Source organism: Telmatherina bonti, assembly GCF_933228915.1.
Source record: "Telmatherina bonti genome assembly, chromosome: 20".
Lineage (NCBI taxonomy): Eukaryota > Metazoa > Chordata > Actinopteri > Atheriniformes > Telmatherinidae > Telmatherina > Telmatherina bonti.
The window spans coordinates 476,390-495,506 of record NC_136618.1 but is presented as its reverse complement, the minus strand read 5'-3'; positions in this window follow the sequence as shown (position 1 = coordinate 495,506).

The window sequence follows — 19,117 nt, the reverse complement described above, 5'->3', positions numbered from 1 at the left end:
CTGGGCAGCTGTTGGGTTCCTGCAGCCTGGCAGCTGCGATGTGGACCCGACCGGAACCAGATTGGCTTGAGGTCCTGATTCTGCCGATGATGTAGTCCTCTTCATCAGGTCCTTTCGGTACCGGGTCGTCCTCTTCATCAGGTCCTTCCGGTACCGGGTCGTCCTCTTCATCAGGTCCTTCTAGACCCGGGTCGTCCTCTTCATCGGGTCCTTTCTATACCGGGTCGTCCTCTTCATCAGGTCCTTCCGGTACCGGGTCGTCCTCTTCATCAGGTCCTTCCGGTACCGGGTCGTCCTCTTCATCAGGTCCTTCTAGACCCGGGTCGTCCTCTTCATCGGGTCCTTTCTATACCGGGTCGTCCTCTTCATCAGGTCCTTCCGGTACCGGGTCGGACCCATGTTAGTTCTTGGCGTGTACACGAGGAGCGCGGCCGCTGCAGGGGAACCAGGCAGTCAGACAGTAAATCTGTATTTAGAGAAAGTTGCTTCGCCTGGTTACCGCCAAGCCGCTCGGTCAACCTCGAGGACCCGCGGTGCCGATAATTCGATCTGCTGAGCCTGCAGCGGGGAGGAAAACCCATCTCATGGAGGAAGAGTTCACTGCAGAAGCAGGAGAGCTGGAACATGGAGACAGAGGTGCCTGAAACTCGTTCAGGATTAAAAATAAGACGGCAGGCCGAGGCTTCATGTCACGCTGGCTGCTCACATTCGCTGCTAATCTCCACTGCATCTCCTTGCCGCGCTGCCTCTGTGTCCATCACTCTCAGCGGGTCTTTGGGTGGTCTTGTAGAGTTTTGTTCGAGACGAGGCCTCCTGTCCTCTGGGATCAACACATAATCCCCCTCAGCATTGATTAGCAGTGTCTCGTAGCCGTGCCGACAGAGACAAATAGAGTCTCCCGGACCTGTCGGTCTGATAAACCCCGCTGCCACACGGGGGGAGGACATTAAAGCAAACAGGCACAATGTGCTCCGACATGACGGCAGCTAATGTCAGGAGGAGGCGTTTCACCGAGCAGGAAATGAGAAACTGACCCCGCGAGGCCGCTGTGAATATTGCTTTGACCCTCCCACTTGGCCCTGCCATTGTTTTTCAATTAATCGCAGGCACTTTGTGCAGAGCGACACTGACAGATGGCGAGGTCTTTGTCGGGTTGGTGGCGTGCGAGGCAGATAGTGCTTACTGGGGGAGAAAAGTGAATTTTGAGGCCAAATGATACACACCTCCGAGCACAGGCAGTGAGGCGGCTTTCTAAGTGCTGATCTATTCAGAGTGCAGGGAAGCAGGAAATAAGGTGGAGGTGTCTGAGCAGGTCGGAGGATATTATCCCGCTACTTCCTGCCATGATGAAGAGACATCATTTCAGAATCATGGTTAGCCAGGTAGTCTCTTTACTGAAGCACGCAGCCATTTGTTCCTGAGAGGCTGAATTTCCAACTGCAGGTACAGATCACAGACTAATCAGTCCGGTTTTACTGGCTCTAATCTGCTGGTTTTCTGTCTTTTTAATGAAACTTTGTTCAGGAAAGCAAAGAGCCAAAACATTTATATGGGACTGCAGATACTTTAATTTGAGTGTTTTTATGAAAATGTTTAATTGTTTTTGAGTCGACAAAAACTGTAAAAGCTTCAGATCAACTTTAGTTAAAAAAAAAAAAAAAAAAAAAAAAAAAAAAAGAATAGAAGAAAAAAGTATCTCTTAAATCTGTTTATATCAATAAATAGTCTATTGGTGATTAGAAGTGTTGCAAAAAACCCCTGCCTCTTCTGAACAGTGACACACACATAAGCTAACTGACATTAGCGCAACCAAACTAACTAGCAGCACATAAAAGTTAAATGTAACCTGGACTTAGCAGCACGATCAAAATAACTTTAGCCTGGAGTTAACAGCACGATAAAAATAACTTTAGCCTGGAGTTAGCTGCAAAACTAAGCTAACAGTAGACTGGAGTTAGCTGCAAAAGCAAGCTAACTGTAGCCTGGAGTTAGCTGCAAAACTAAGCTAACAGTAGACTGGCGTTAGCTGCAAAAGCAAGCTAACTGTAGCCTGGAGTTAGGTGCAAAAGCAAGCTAACTGTAGCCTGGAGTTAGCAGCACAATCAAACGAACTTTAGCCTGGAGTTAGCTGCAAAACTAAGCTAACAGTAGACTGGCGTTCGCTGCAAAAGCAAGCTAACTGTAGCCTGGAGTTAGGTGCAAAAGCAAGCTAACTGTAGCCTGGGGTTAGCAGCACAATCAAACGAACTTTAGCCTGGAGTTAGCTGCAAAACTAAGCTAACTTTAGCCTGGCAGCGCAGCATACTGAACTTAACTGACGTTTTAACTTAACATTTTCATAATTTAGCCGTGGATATAAGCAGAAAACCCAAAATAAACTCGCATTTGGCTTCTTTCAACCCTTATAAATAGTTTATTAGTAAATTAAAATCTATTCTTTTATTTATCTACAGCTAAATACAGTTTCATTTTTATATAATTTAATAGAAGAATATTATTTTTTGTTGAATCTTATTGACGAAGAAAAGTCATGTAGGACATATTTCCTTAGTGAAGGCTATAGGTTGCCATGGTTTCTCGACCGTGTTGGTGTTGCATTCACTGCTTTTTTTCTCTCTCAGATAAAAACCATGTGGACGTGACTCTGAACGTCCATCTTTCTCCTTTATGGCCCACTAAACGCTGGCCGACGTGCCATTAAGAGGCTCTCAGTGATTGTTGGTGGAGGTCTAACTTCTCCCCGGTGCTGAGTTATTGATTTCCCATTAGATAAACATGAATCTTGCAAATAAGAGGTGAGTGTGGATTCATTGACCCTCCCTGAGTTTTAAACATCAGCCGATACAATGAAAGGAGATCCATCTGAAGTGTAATTATCTTTCCCACTGAAGTGCAAAGGAGACGTGGACTCTGCTGGTGAACTCCAGAGGTCAAAGCGACGAAATACGGGACAAGAACAGTCAACAAATTCACTCATTTTAAGTTTTATACAGATAACCGTTGCAGTTTCAGTCTAAAATCGAACTGAAAAATCATTCCCGTGTCTTAAACTAAATCAAACCCCTCCCCCACCTCCCCCACCTCCTCCTCATCCTCCTCATCCTCCTCCACCTCCAAACCATGATACGAGTCATTCCTATTAATGATACGAGTCGTTCCTATTAAACATACGAATCATTCCTGTTTACAATACGAATCATTCCTGTTCACGATACGACTCATTCCTATTAAAGATACGAGTCATTCCTGTTTACGATACGAGTCATTCCTGTTCATGATACGAGTTATTCCTATTAACGAGACGAGTCATTCGTATTAACGATATGAGTCATTCCTGTTTACGATACGAGTCATTCCTATTAACAATACGAGTCATTCCTGTTCACGATACGAGTCATTCCAATTAACGATACGAGTATTTCCTGTTCATGATGCGAGTCATTCCTGTTCACGACATGAGTCATCCCTATTAATGATACGAGTCATTCCTATTAACAATACGAGTCATTCCTGTTTACGATACGAGTCATTCTTGTTCATGATACGAGTCATTCCTATTAACGATACGAGTCATTCCTGTTCACGATACGAGTCGTTCCAATTAACGATACGAATCATTCCTGTTTACGATATGAGTCATTCCTATTAATGATACAATTCATTCCTATTAACGATACGAGCAATTCCTGTTCATGATATGAGTCATTCCTATTAACGATACGAGTCATTCCTGTTCATGATACGAGTCATTACTGTTCACGATACAAGTCATTCATGTTCATGATATGAGTCATTCCTATTAACGATATGAGTCATTCCTATTCATGATACGAGTCATTCCTTTTAACGATACGAGTCATTCCTTTTTATGATACGAGTCATTCCTGTTCATGATACAAGTCATTGCTATTAACGATACGAGTCATTCCTATTAATGATACGAGTCATTCCTGTTCACGATACGAGACATTCCTATTCACGATACGAGTCATTCCTGTTTACGATACGAGTCATTCCTATTAACGAAACGAGTAATTCCTGTTCACGATATGAGTCATTCTTATTAACGATACGAGTCATTCCTGTTTACAATTCGAGTCATTCCTATTAACAAGTCATTCCTGTTCATGATATGAGTCATTCCTTTAATGATACGAGTCATTCCTATTAACAATACGAGTCATTCCTGTTTACGATAAGAGTCATTCCTATTAACAATACGAGTCATTCCTGTTTACGATAAGAGTCATTCCTATTAACGAGCCATTCCTGTTCACGATATGAGTCATTCCTATTAACGATACGAGTCATTCCTGTTTACAATTCGAGTCATTCCTATTAACGAGTCATTCCTGTTCATGATATGAGTAATTCCTATTAATGATACGAGTCATTCCTATTGACGATACGAGTAATTCCTGTTCATGATATGAGTCATTCCTGTTCACAATACGAGTCATTCCTATTAACGATATGAGTCATTCCTGTTCACGATACGAGTCATTCCTATTAACGACAGGAGTCATTTCTGTTCACGATACGAGTCATTCCTATTAATGATACGAGTCATTCCTATTAACGACAGGAGTCATTCCTGTTTACGATACGAGTCATTACTGTTTACGAAATGAGTCATTCCTATTAACGATACGAGTCATTCGTGTTCATGATACAAGTCATTCCTATTGACGATACGAGTCATTCCTGTTTACGATACGAGTCATTCTTGTGCATAATACGAATCATTCCTATTAATGATACGAGTCATTCCTGTTCACGATACGAGTATTTCCTATTAACGATACGAGTCATTCCTGTTTACGATATGAGTCATTCCTATTAATGATACGCGTCATTCCTATTAACGATACGACTCATTCCTGTTTACGATACGAGTCATTCTTGTGCATGATACGAGTCATTCCTATTAACAATAGGAGTCATTCCTGTTTACGACACGAGTCATTCCTATTAACAATACGAGTCATTCCTGTTTACGATAAGAGTCATTCCTATTAACGAGCCATTCCTGTTCACGATATGAGTCATTCCTATTAACGATACGAGTCATTCCTGTTTACAATTCGAGTCATTCCTATTAACGATATGAGTCATTCCTGTTCACGATACGAGTCATTCCTATTAACGACAGGAGTCATTTCTGTTCGTGATACGAGTCATTCCTGTTCACGATACGAGTCATTCCTATTAATGATACGAGTCATTCCTATTAACGACAGGAGTCATTCCTGTTTACGATACGAGTCATTACTGTTTACGAAATGAGTCATTCCTATTAACGATACGAGTCATTCGTGTTCATGATACAAGTCATTCCTATTGACGATACGAGTCATTCCTGTTTACAATACGAGTCATTCTTGTGCATAATACGAATCATTCCTATTAATGATACGAGTCATTCCTGTTCACGATACGAGTATTTCCTATTAACGATACGAGTCATTCCTGTTTACGATATGAGTCATTCCTATTAATGATACGCGTCATTCCTATTAACGATACGACTCATTCCTGTTTACGATACGAGTCATTCTTGTGCATGATACGAGTCATTCCTATTAACGATACGAGTCATTCCTGTTTACGATACGAGTCATTCCTATTAATGATACAAGTCATTCCTGTTTACGATACGAGTCATTCCTATTAAAGATACGAGTCATTCCTGTTCACGATATTAGTCATTCCTATTAACGATACGAGTCATTCCTATTTATGATACGAGTCATTCCTGTTCATGATACAAGTCATTGCTATTAATGATATGAGTCATTCCTGTTCATGATACGAGTCATCCCTATTAATGATACGAGTCATTCCTATTAACGATATGAGTCATTCCTGTTTACGATATGAGTCATTCCTATTAATGATACGAGTCATTCCTATTAACGATACGAGTCATTCCTGTTTACAATACGAGACATTCTTGTTCATGATACGAGTCATTCCTGTTCACCATATGAGTCATTCCTATTGACGATACGAGTCATTCCTGTTTAAGATACGAGTCATTCTTGTGCATAATACGAGTCATTCCTGTTTAAGATACGAGTCATTCTTGTGCATAATACGAGTCATTCCTATTAATGATACGAGTCATTCCTGTTCACGATACGAGTATTTCCTATTAACGATACAAGTCATTCCTGTTCATGATACGAGTCATTCCTATTAACGATACGAGTCATTCCTGTTTACGATACGAGTCATTCCTATTAACGAGTCATTCCTGTTCATGATATGAGTCATTCCTATTAATGATAAGAGTCATTCCTATTAAAGATAAGAGTCATTCCTGTTTACGATACGAGTCATTCGTATTAACGATACGAGTCATTCCTGTTTACGATAAGAGTCATTCCTATTAACGAGTCATTCCTGTTCACAATATGAGTCATTCCTATTGACGATACGAGTCATTCCTGTTCATGATATGAGTCATTCCTGTTCACGATACGAGTAATTCCTGTTCATGATACGAGTTATTCCTATTAACGAGACGAGTCATTTGTATTAATGACACGAGTCATTTCTGTGTACGATACGAGTAATTCCTGTTTACAATACGAGTCATTCCTATTAACGATACGAGTCATTCCTTTTCATGATACGAGTCATTCCTATTAACGATACGAGTCATTCCTGTTCACGATACGAGTCGTTCCTATTAACGATACGAGTAATTCCTGTTTACGATACGAGTCATTCCTATTAATGATACAAGTCATTCCTGTTTACGATACGAGTCATCCCTATTAAAGAAAGGAGTCATTCCTGTTCACGATATTAGTCATTCCTATTAATGATACGAGTCATTCCTGTTTATGATACGAGTCATTCCTGTTCATGATACAAGTCATTGCTATTAATGATACGAGTCATTCCTGTTTATGATACGAGTCATTCCTGTTCATGATACAAGTCATTGCTATTAATGATACGAGTCATTCCTGTTTATGATACGAGTCATTCCTGTTCATGATACAAGTCATTACTCTTAATGATATGAGTCCTTCCTGTTAATGATACGAATCATTCCTGTTAACGATACGAGTCATTCCTGTTTACAATACGAGTCATTCCTATTAACGATACGAGTCATTCCTGTTCACGATACAAGTCATTCCTATTAAAGATACGAGTCATTCCTGTTCACGATATTAGTCATTCATATTAATGATACGAGTCATTCCTGTTTATGATACGAGTCATTCCTGTTCATGATACAAGTCATTGCTATTAATGATATGAGTCATTCCTGTTAACGATACGAGTCATTCCTATTAACGATACGAGTCATTTCTGTTCACGATACGAGTCATTCCTGTTTATGATGCGAGTCATTCCTGTTCACGACATGAGTCATCCCTATTAATGATACTAGTCATTCCTATTAAGGATATGAGTCATTCCTGTTTACGATACGAGTCATTCTTGTTCATTATACGAGTCATTCCTATTCACGATACGAGTCATTCCTGTTTACGATACGAGTCATTCCTATTATCGAGTCATTCCTGTTCATGATATGAGTCATTCCTATTAATGATACGCGTCATTCCTATTAACGAAACGACTCATTCCTGTTTACGATACGAGTCATTCTTGTGCATGATACGAGTCATTCCTATTAACGATACGAGTCATTCCTGTTTACGATACGAGTCATTCCTATTAATGATACAAGTCATTCCTTTTTACGATACAAGTCATTCCTATTAAAGATACGAGTCATTCCTGTTCACGATATTAGTCATTCCTATTAACGATACGAGTCATTCCTATTTATGATACGAGTCATTCCTGTTCATGATACAAGTCATTGCTATTAATGATATGAGTCATTCCTATTGACGATACGAGTAATTCCTGTTCATGATATGAGTCATTCCTTTTCACAATACGAGTCATTCCTATTAACGATATGAGTCATTCCTGTTCACGATACGAGTCATTCCTATTAACGACAGGAGTCATTTCTGTTCGTGATACGAGTCATTCCTGTTCACGATACGAGTCATTCCTATTAATGATACGAGTCATTCCTATTAACGACAGGAGTCATTCCTGTTTACGATACTAGTCATTACTGTTTACGAAATGAGTCATTCCTATTAACGATACGAGTCACTCGTGTTCATGATACAAGTCATTCCTATTGACGATACGAGTCATTCCTGTTTACGATACGAGTCATTCTTGTGTATAATACGAATCATTCCTATTAATGATACGAGTCATTCCTGTTCACGATACGAGTATTTCCTATTAACGATACGAGTCATTCCTGTTTACGATATGAGTCATTCCTATTAATGATACGCGTCATTCCTATTAACGATACGACTCATTCCTGTTTACGATACGAGTCATTCTTGTGCATGATACGAGTCATTCCTATTAACGATACGAGTCATTCCTGTTTACGATACGAGTCATTCCTATTAATGATACAAGTCATTCCTGTTTACGATACGAGTCATTCCTATTAAAGATACGAGTCATTCCTGTTCACGATATTAGTCATTCCTATTAACGATACGAGTCATTCCTATTTATGATACGAGTCATTCCTGTTCATGATACAAGTCATTGCTATTAATGATATGAGTCATTCCTGTTCATGATACGAGTCATCCCTATTAATGATACGAGTCATTCCTATTAAGGATATGAGTCATTCCTATTAATGATACGAGTCATTCCTATTAACGATACGAGTCATTCCTGTTTACAATACGAGACATTCTTGTTCATGATACGAGTCATTCCTGTTCACCATATGAGTCATTCCTATTGACGATACGAGTCATTCCTGTTTAAGATACGAGTCATTCTTGTGCATAATACGAGTCATTCCTGTTTAAGATACGAGTCATTCTTGTGCATAATACGAGTCATTCCTATTAATGATACGAGTCATTCCTGTTCACGATACGAGTATTTCCTATTAACGATACAAGTCATTCCTGTTCATGATACGAGTCATTCCTATTAACGATACGAGTCATTCCTGTTTACGATACGAGTCATTCCTATTAACGAGTCATTCCTGTTCATGATATGAGTCATTCCTATTAATGATACGAGTCATTCCTATTAAAGATAAGAGTCATTCCTGTTTACGATACGAGTCATTCGTATTAACGATACGAGTCATTCCTGTTTACGATAAGAGTCATTCCTATTAACGAGTCATTCCTGTTCACAATATGAGTCATTCCTATTGACGATACGAGTCATTCCTGTTCATGATATGAGTCATTCCTGTTCACGATACGAGTAATTCCTGTTCATGATACGAGTTATTCCTATTAACGAGACGAGTCATTTGTATTAATGACACGAGTCATTTCTGTGTACGATACGAGTAATTCCTGTTTACAATACGAGTCATTCCTATTAACGATACGAGTCATTCCTTTTCATGATACGAGTCATTCCTATTAACGATACGAGTCATTCCTGTTCGCTATACGAGTCGTTCCTATTAACGATACGAGTAATTCCTGTTTACGATACGAGTCATTCCTATTGATACAAGTCATTCCTGTTTACGATACGAGTCATCCCTATTAAAGAAAGGAGTCATTCCTGTTCACGATATTAGTCATTCCTATTAATGATACGAGTCATTCCTGTTTATGATACGAGTCATTCCTGTTCATGATACAAGTCATTGCTATTAATGATACGAGTCATTCCTGTTTATGATACGAGTCATTCCTGTTCATGATACAAGTCATTGCTATTAATGATACGAGTCATTCCTGTTTATGATACGAGTCATTCCTGTTCATGATACAAGTCATTACTCTTAATGATATGAGTCCTTCCTGTTAATGATACGAGTCATTCCTGTTAACGATACGAGTCATTCCTGTTTACAATACGAGTCATTCCTATTAACGATACGAGTCATTCCTGTTCACGTTACGAGTCATTCCTGTTCACGATACAAGTCATTCCTATTAAAGATACGAGTCATTCCTGTTCACGATATTAGTCATTCATATTAACGATACGAGTCATTCCTGTTTATGATACGAGTCATTCCTGTTCATGATACAAGTCATTGCTATTAATGATATGAGTCATTCCTGTTAACGATACGAGTCATTCCTATTAACGATACGAGTCATTTCTGTTCACGATACGAGTCATTCCTGTTTATGATGCGAGTCATTCCTGTTCACGACATGAGTCATCCCTATTAATGATACGAGTCATTCCTTTTAAGGATATGAGTCATTCCTGTTTACGATACGAGTCATTCTTGTTCATTATACGAGTCATTCCTATTCACGATACGAGTCATTCCTGTTTACGATACGAGTCATTCCTATTATCGAGTCATTCCTGTTCATGATATGAGTCATTCCTATTAATGATACGCGTCATTCCTATTAACGAAACGACTCATTCCTGTTTACGATACGAGTCATTCTTGTGCATGATACGAGTCATTCCTATTAACGATACGAGTCATTCCTGTTTACGATACGAGTCATTCCTATTAATGATACAAGTCATTCCTTTTTACGATACAAGTCATTCCTATTAAAGATACGAGTCATTCCTGTTCACGATATTAGTCATTCCTATTAACGATACGAGTCATTCCTATTTATGATACGAGTCATTCCTGTTCATGATACAAGTCATTGCTATTAATGATATGAGTCATTCCTGTTAACGATACGAGTCATTCCTATTAACGATACGAGTCATTCCTGTTCACGATACGAGTCATTCCTATTAACGATACGAGTCATTCCTGTTCATGATGCAAGTCATTCCTATTAATGATACAAGTCATTCCTGTTTACGATACGAGTCATTCCTGTTCATGATACGAGTCATTCCTGTTCACGATATGAGTCATTCCGATTAATGATACGAGTCATTCCTGTTTACGATACGAGTCATTCCTATTAACGAGTCATTCCTGTTCATGATATGAGTCATTCCTATTAATGATACGAGTCATTCCTATTAAAGACAAGAGTCATTCCTGTTTACGATACGAGTCATTTGTATTAATGATACGAGTCATTCCTGTTTACGATAAGAGTCATTCCTATTGACGAAACGAGTCATTCCTGTTCATGATACGAGTCATTCCTGTTCACGATACGAATCATTCCTGTTCATGATACGAGTTATTCCTATTAACGAGACGAGTAATTTGTATTAATGACACGAGTCATTCCTATTAAAGATACGAGTCATTCCTGTTCACAATATTAGTCATTCCTATTAACGATACGAGTCATTCCTATTTATGATACGAGTCATTCCTGTTCATGATACAAGTCATTGCTATTGATGATATGAGTCATTCCTATAAATGATACGAGTCATTCCTATCATCGATACGAGTCATTCCTGTTTACGATACGAGTCATTCTTGTTCATGATATGAATGATTCCTATTAATTTTACGCGTCATTCCTATTAATGATACGACTCATTCCTGTTTACGATACGAGTCATTCTTGTGCATGATACGAGTCATTCCTATTCACGATACGAGTCATTCCTGTTTACGATACGAGTCATTCCTATTATCAAGTCATTCCTGTTCATGATATGAATGATTCCTATTAACCATACGCGTCATTCCTATTAACGATACGACTCATTCCTGTTTACGATACGAGTCATTCTTGTGCATGATACGAGTCATTCCTATTAACCATACGAGTCATTCCTGTTTACGATACGAGTCATTCCTATTAATGATACAAGGCATTCCTGTTTACGATACGAGTCATTCCTATTAAAGATACGAGTCATTCCTGTTCACAATATTAGTCATTCCTATTAACGATACGAGTCATTCCTATTTATGATACGAGTCATTCCTGTTCATGATACAAGTCATTGCTATTATTGATATTAGTCATTCCTGTTAACGATACGAGTCATTCCTATTAACGATACGAGTCATTCCTGTTCACGATATGAGTCATTCCTATTAACGATACGAGTCATTCCTATTAACGATACGAGTCACTCCTGTTTACGATACGAGACATTCTTGTTCATGATACGAGTAATTCCTATTAATGATACGAGTCATTCCTGTTTACGATACGAGTCATTCCTATTAATGATACATGTCATTCATGTTTACGATACGAGTCATTCCTGTTCATGATACGAGTCATTCCTGTTCACGATATGAGTCATTCCGATTAATGATACGAGTCATTCCTGTTCACGATATGAGTCATTCCTATTAACGATACGAGTCATTCCTGTTTACGATACGAGTCATTCCTATTAACGAGTCATTCCTGTTCATGATATGAGTCATTCCTATTAATGATACGAGTCATTCCTATTAAAGATAAGAGTCATTCCTGTTTACGATACGAGTCATTCGTATTAACGATACGAGTCATTCCTGTTCACGATACAAGTCGTTCCTATTAACGATACGAGTCGTTCCTGTTTACGATACGAGTCATTCCTATTAATGATACAAGTCATTCCTGTTTACGATACGAGTCATTCCTATTAAAGATACGAGTCATTCCTGTTCACGATATTAGTCATTCCTATTAACGATACGAGTCATTCCTATTTATGATACGAGTCATTCCTGTTCATGATACAAGTCATTGCTATTAATGATATGAGTCATTCCTGTTCATGATACGAGTCATCCCTATTAATGATACGAGTCATTCCTATTAACGATATGAGTCATTCCTGTTTACGATATGAGTCATTCCTATTAATGATACGAGTCATTCCTATTAACGATACGAGTCATTCCTGTTTACAATACGAGACATTCTTGTTCATGATACGAGTCATCCCTGTTCACCATATGAGTCATTCCTATTGACCATACGAGTCATTCCTGTTTAAGATACGAGTCATTCTTGTGCATAATACGAGTCATTCCTATTTATGATACGAGTCATTCCTGTTTACGATACAAGTATTTCTTATTAATGATACAAGTCATTCCTGTTCATGATACGAGTCATTCCTATTAACGATACGAGTCATTCCTGTTTACGATACGAGTCATTCCTATTAACGAGTCATTCCTGTTCATGATATGAGTCATTCCTATTAATGATACGAGTCATTCCTATTAAAGATAAGAGTCATTCCTGTTTACGATACGAGTCATTCGTATTAACGATACGAGTCATTCCTGTTTACGATAAGAGTCATTCCTATTAACGAGTCATTCCTGTTCACAATATGAGTCATTCCTATTGACGATACGAGTCATTCCGGTTCATGATATGAGTCATTCCTGTTCACGATACGAGTAATTCCTGTTCATGATACGAGTTATTCCTATTAACGAGACGAGTCATTTGTATTAATGACACGAGTCATTTCTGTGTACGATACGAGTAATTCCTGTTTACAATACGAGTCATTCCTATTAACGATACGAGTCATTCCTTTTCATTATACGAGTCATTCCTATTAACGATACGAGTCATTCCTGTTCACGATACGAGTCGTTCCTATTAACGATACGAGTAATTCCTGTTTACGATACGAGTCATTCCTATTAATGATACAAGTCATTCCTGTTTACGATACTAGTCATCCCTATTAAAGAAAGGAGTCATTCCTGTTCACGATATTAGTCATTCCTATTAATGATACGAGTCATTCCTGTTTGTGATACGAGTCATTCCTGTTCATGATACAAGTCATTGCTATTAATGATACGAGTCATTCCTGTTTATGATACGAGTCATTCCTGTTCATGATACAAGTCATTGCTATTAATGATACGAGTCATTCCTGTTTATGATACGAGTCATTCCTGTTCATGATACAAGTCATTACTCTTAATGATATGAGTCCTTCCTGTTAATGATACGAGTCATTCCTGTTAACGATACGAGTCTTTCCTGTTTACAATACGAGTCATTCCTATTAACGATACGAGTCATTCCTGTTCACGATACAAGTCATTCCTATTAAAGATACGAGTCATTCCTGTTCACGATATTAGTCATTCATATTAACGATACGAGTCATTCCTGTTCATGATACAAGTCATTGCTATTAATGATATGAGTCATTCCTGTTAACGATACGAGTCATTCCTATTAACGATACGAGTCATTCCTGTTCACGATACGAGTCATTCCTGTTTATGATGCGAGTCATTCCTGTTCACGACATGAGTCATCCCTATTAATGATACGAGTCATTCCTATTAAGGATATGAGTCATTCCTGTTTACGATACGAGTCATTCTTGTTCATTATACGAGTCATTCCTATTCACGATACGAGTCATTCCTGTTTACGATACGAGTCATTCCTGTTCATGATATGAGTCATTCCTATTAATGATACGCGTCATTCCTATTAACGAAACGACTCATTCCTGTTTACGATACGAGTCATTCTTGTGCATGATACGAGTCATTCCTATTAACGATACGAGTCATTCCTGTTTACGATACGAGTCATTCCTATTAATGATACAAGTCATTCCTTTTTACGATACAAGTCATTCCTATTAAAGATACGAGTCATTCCTGTTCACGATATTAGTCATTCCTATTAACGATACGAGTCATTCCTATTTATGATACGAGTCATTCCTGTTCATGATACAAGTCATTGCTATTAATGATATGAGTCATTCCTGTTAACGATACGAGTCATTCCTATTAACGATACGAGTCATTCCTGTTCACGATACGAGTCATTCCTATTAACGATACGAGTCATTCCTGTTCATGATGCAAGTCATTCCTGTTCACGACATGAGTCATCCCTATTAATGATACGAGTCATTCCTATTAACGATATGAGTCATTCCTTTTTACGATATGAGTCATTCCTATTAATGATACGAGTCATTCCTATTAACGATACGAGTCATTCCTGTTTACGATATGAGTCATTCCTAATAATGATACAAGTCATTCCTGTTTACGATACGAGTCATTCCTGTTCATGATACGAGTCATTCCTATTAATGATACAAGTCATTCCTGTTCACGATACGAGTCGTTCCTATTAACGATACAAGTCATTCCTGTTTACGATATGAGTCATTCCTATTAATTATACAAGTCATTCCTGTTTACGATACGAGTCATTCCTATTAAAGACACGAGTCATTCCTGTTTACGATATTAGTCATTCCTATTAACGATACGAGTCATTCCTGTTTATGATACGAGTCATTCCTTTTCATGATACAAGTCATTGTTATTAATGACATGACTCATTCCTGTTAACGATACGAGTCATTCCTATTAACGATACGAGTCATTCCTGTTCACGATACGAGTCATTCCTATTAACGATACGAGTCATTCCAGTTTATGATGCGACTCATTCCTGTTCACGACATGAGTCATCCCTATTAATGATACGAGTCATTCCTATTAACGATATGAGTCATTCCTGTTTACTATATGAGTCAGTCCTATTAATGATACGAGTCATTCCTATTATCGATACGAGTCATTCCTGTTTACGATACGAGTCATTCTTGTTCATGATATGAGTCATTCCTATTCACGATACGAGTCATTCCTGTTTACGATACGAGTCATTCCTATTATCGAGTCATTCCTGTTCATGATATGAATGATTCCTATTAATGATACGCGTCATTCCTATTAACGATACGACTCATTCCTGTTTACGATACGAGTCATTCCTATTAACCATACGAGTCATTCCTGTTTACTATACGAGTCATTCCTATTAATGATACAAGGCATTCCTGTTTACGATACGAGTCATTCCTATTAAAGATACGAGTCATTCCTGTTCACAATATTAGTCATTCCTATTAACGATACGAGTCATTCCTATTTATGATACGAGTCATTCCTGTTCATGATACAAGTCATTGCTATTAATGATATGAGTCATTCCTGTTAACGATACGAGTCATTCCTATTAACGATACGAGTCATTCCTGTTCACGATATGAGTCATTCCTATTAACGATACGAGTCATTCCTATTAACGATACGAGTCATTCCTGTTTACGATACGAGACATTCTTGTTCATGATAGGAGTAATTCCTATTAACGATACGAGTCATTCCTGTTTACGATACGAGTCATTCCTATTAATGATACAAGTCATTCCTGTTTACTATACGAGTCATTCCTGTTCATGATACGAGTCATTCCTGTTCACGATATGAGTCATTCCGATTAATGATACGAGTCATTCCTGTTCACGATATGAGTCATTCCTATTGACGAAACGAGTCATTGCTGTTCATGATACGAGTCATTCCTGTTCACGATACGAATCATTCCTGTTCATGATACGAGTTATTCCTATTAACGAGACGAGTAATTTGTATTAATGACACGAGTCATTCCTATTAACGATACGAGTCATTGCTAGTAACGATACAAGTCATTCCTGTTCATGATACGAGTCATTCCTATTAACGATACGAGTCATTCCTGTTCACGATACGAGTCATTCCTATTAACTATAAGAGTCGTTCCTGTTTACGATACGAGTCATTCCTATTAATGATACAAGGCATTCCTGTTTACGATACGAGTCATTCCTATTAAATATACGAGTCATTCCTGTTCACAATATTAGTCATTCCTATTAACGATACGAGTCATTCGTATTTATGATACGAGTCATTCCTGTTCATGATACAAGTCATTGCTATTAATGATATGAGTCATTCCTGTTAACGATACGAGTCATTCCTATTAACGATACGAGTCATTCCTGTTCACGATATGAGTCATTCCTATTAACGATACGAGTCATTCCTATTAACGATACGAGTCATTCCTGTTTACGATACGAGACATTCTTGTTCATGATACGAGTAATTCCTATTAACGATACGAGTCATTCCTGTTTACGATACGAGTCATTCCTATTAATGATACAAGTCATTCCTGTTTACGATACGAGTCATTCCTGTTCATGATACGAGTCATTCCTGTTCACGATATGAGTCATTCCGATTAATGATACGAGTCATTCCTGTTCACGATATGAGTCATTCCTATTAACGATACGAGTCATTCCTGTTTACGATACGAGTCATTCCTATTAACGAGTCATTCCTGTTCATGATATGAGTCATTCCTATTAATGATACGAGTCATTCCTATTAAAGATAAGAGTCATTCCTGTTTACGATACGAGTCATTCCTATTAAAGATAAGAGTCATTCCTGTTTACGATACGAGTCATTCGTATTAACGATACAAGTCATTCCTGTTTACGATAAGAGTCATTCCTATTAACGAGTCATTCCTGTTCACAATATGAGTCATTCCTGTTGACGAAACGAATCATTCCTGTTCATGATACGAGTCATTCCTGTTCATGATACGAGTTATTCCTATTAACGAGACGAGTAATTTGTATTAATGACACGAGTCATTCCTATTAACGATACGAGTCATTGCTAGTAACGATACAAGTCATTCCTGTTCATGATACGAGTCATTCCTATTAACGATACGAGTCATTCCTGTTCACGATACAAGTCGTTCCTATTAACGATACGAGTCGTTCCTGTTTACGATACGAGTCATTCCTATTAATGATACAAGTCATTCCTGTTTACGATACGAGTCATTCCTATTAAAGATACGAGTCATTCCTGTTCACGATATTAGTCATTCCTATTAACGATACGAGTCATTCCTATTTATGATACGAGTCATTCCTGTTCATGATACAAGTCATTGCTATTAATGATATGAGTCATTCCTGTTCATGATACGAGTCATCCCTATTAATGATACGAGTCATTCCTATTAACGATATGAGTCATTCCTGTTTACGATATGAGTCATTCCTATTAATGATACGAGTCATTCCTATTAACGATACGAGTCATTCCTGTTTACAATACGAGACATTCTTGTTCATGATACGAGTCATTCCTGTTCACCATATGAGTCATTCCTATTGACCATACGAGTCATTCCTGTTTAAGATACGAGTCATTCTTGTGCATAATACGAGTCATTCCTATTTATGATACGAGTCATTCCTGTTTACGATACAAGTATTTCTTATTAATGATACAAGTCATTCCTGTTCATGATACGAGTCATTCCTATTAACGATACGAGTCATTCCTGTTTACGATACGAGTCATTCCTATTAACGAGTCATTCCTGTTCATGATATGAGTCATTCCTATTAATGATACGAGTCATTCCTATTAAAGATAAGAGTCATTCCTGTTTACGATACGAGTCATTCGTATTAACGATACGAGTCATTCCTGTTTACGATAAGAGTCATTCCTATTAACGAGTCATTCCTGTTCACAATATGAGTCATTCCTATTGACGATACGAGTCATTCCTGTTCATGATATGAGTCATTCCTGTTCACGATACGAGTAATTCCTGTTCATGATACGAGTTATTCCTATTAACGAGACGAGTCATTTGTATTAATGACACGAGTCATTTCTGTGTACGATACGAGTAATTCCTGTTTACAATACGAGTCATTCCTATTAACGATACGAGTCATTCCTTTTCATTATACGAGTCATTCCTATTAACGATACGAGTCATTCCTGTTCACGATACGAGTCGTTCCTATTAACGATACGAGTAATTCCTGTTTACGATACGAGTCATTCCTATTAATGATACAAGTCATTCCTGTTTACGATACGAGTCATCCCTATTAAAGAAAGGAGTCATTCCTGTTCACGATATTAGTCATTCCTATTAATGATACGAGTCATTCCTGTTTATGATACGAGTCATTCCTGTTCATGATACAAGTCATTGCTATTAATGATACGAGTCATTCCTGTTTATGATACGAGTCATTCCTGTTCATGATACAAGTCATTGCTATTAATGATACGAGTCATTCCTGTTTATGATACGAGTCATTCCTGTTCATGATACAAGTCATTACTCTTAATGATATGAGTCCTTCCTGTTAATGATACGAGTCATTCCTGTTAACGATACGAGTCTTTCCTGTTTACAATACGAGTCATTCCTATTAACGATACGAGTCATTCCTGTTCACGATACAAGTCATTCCTATTAAAGATACGAGTCATTCCTGTTCACGATATTAGTCATTCATA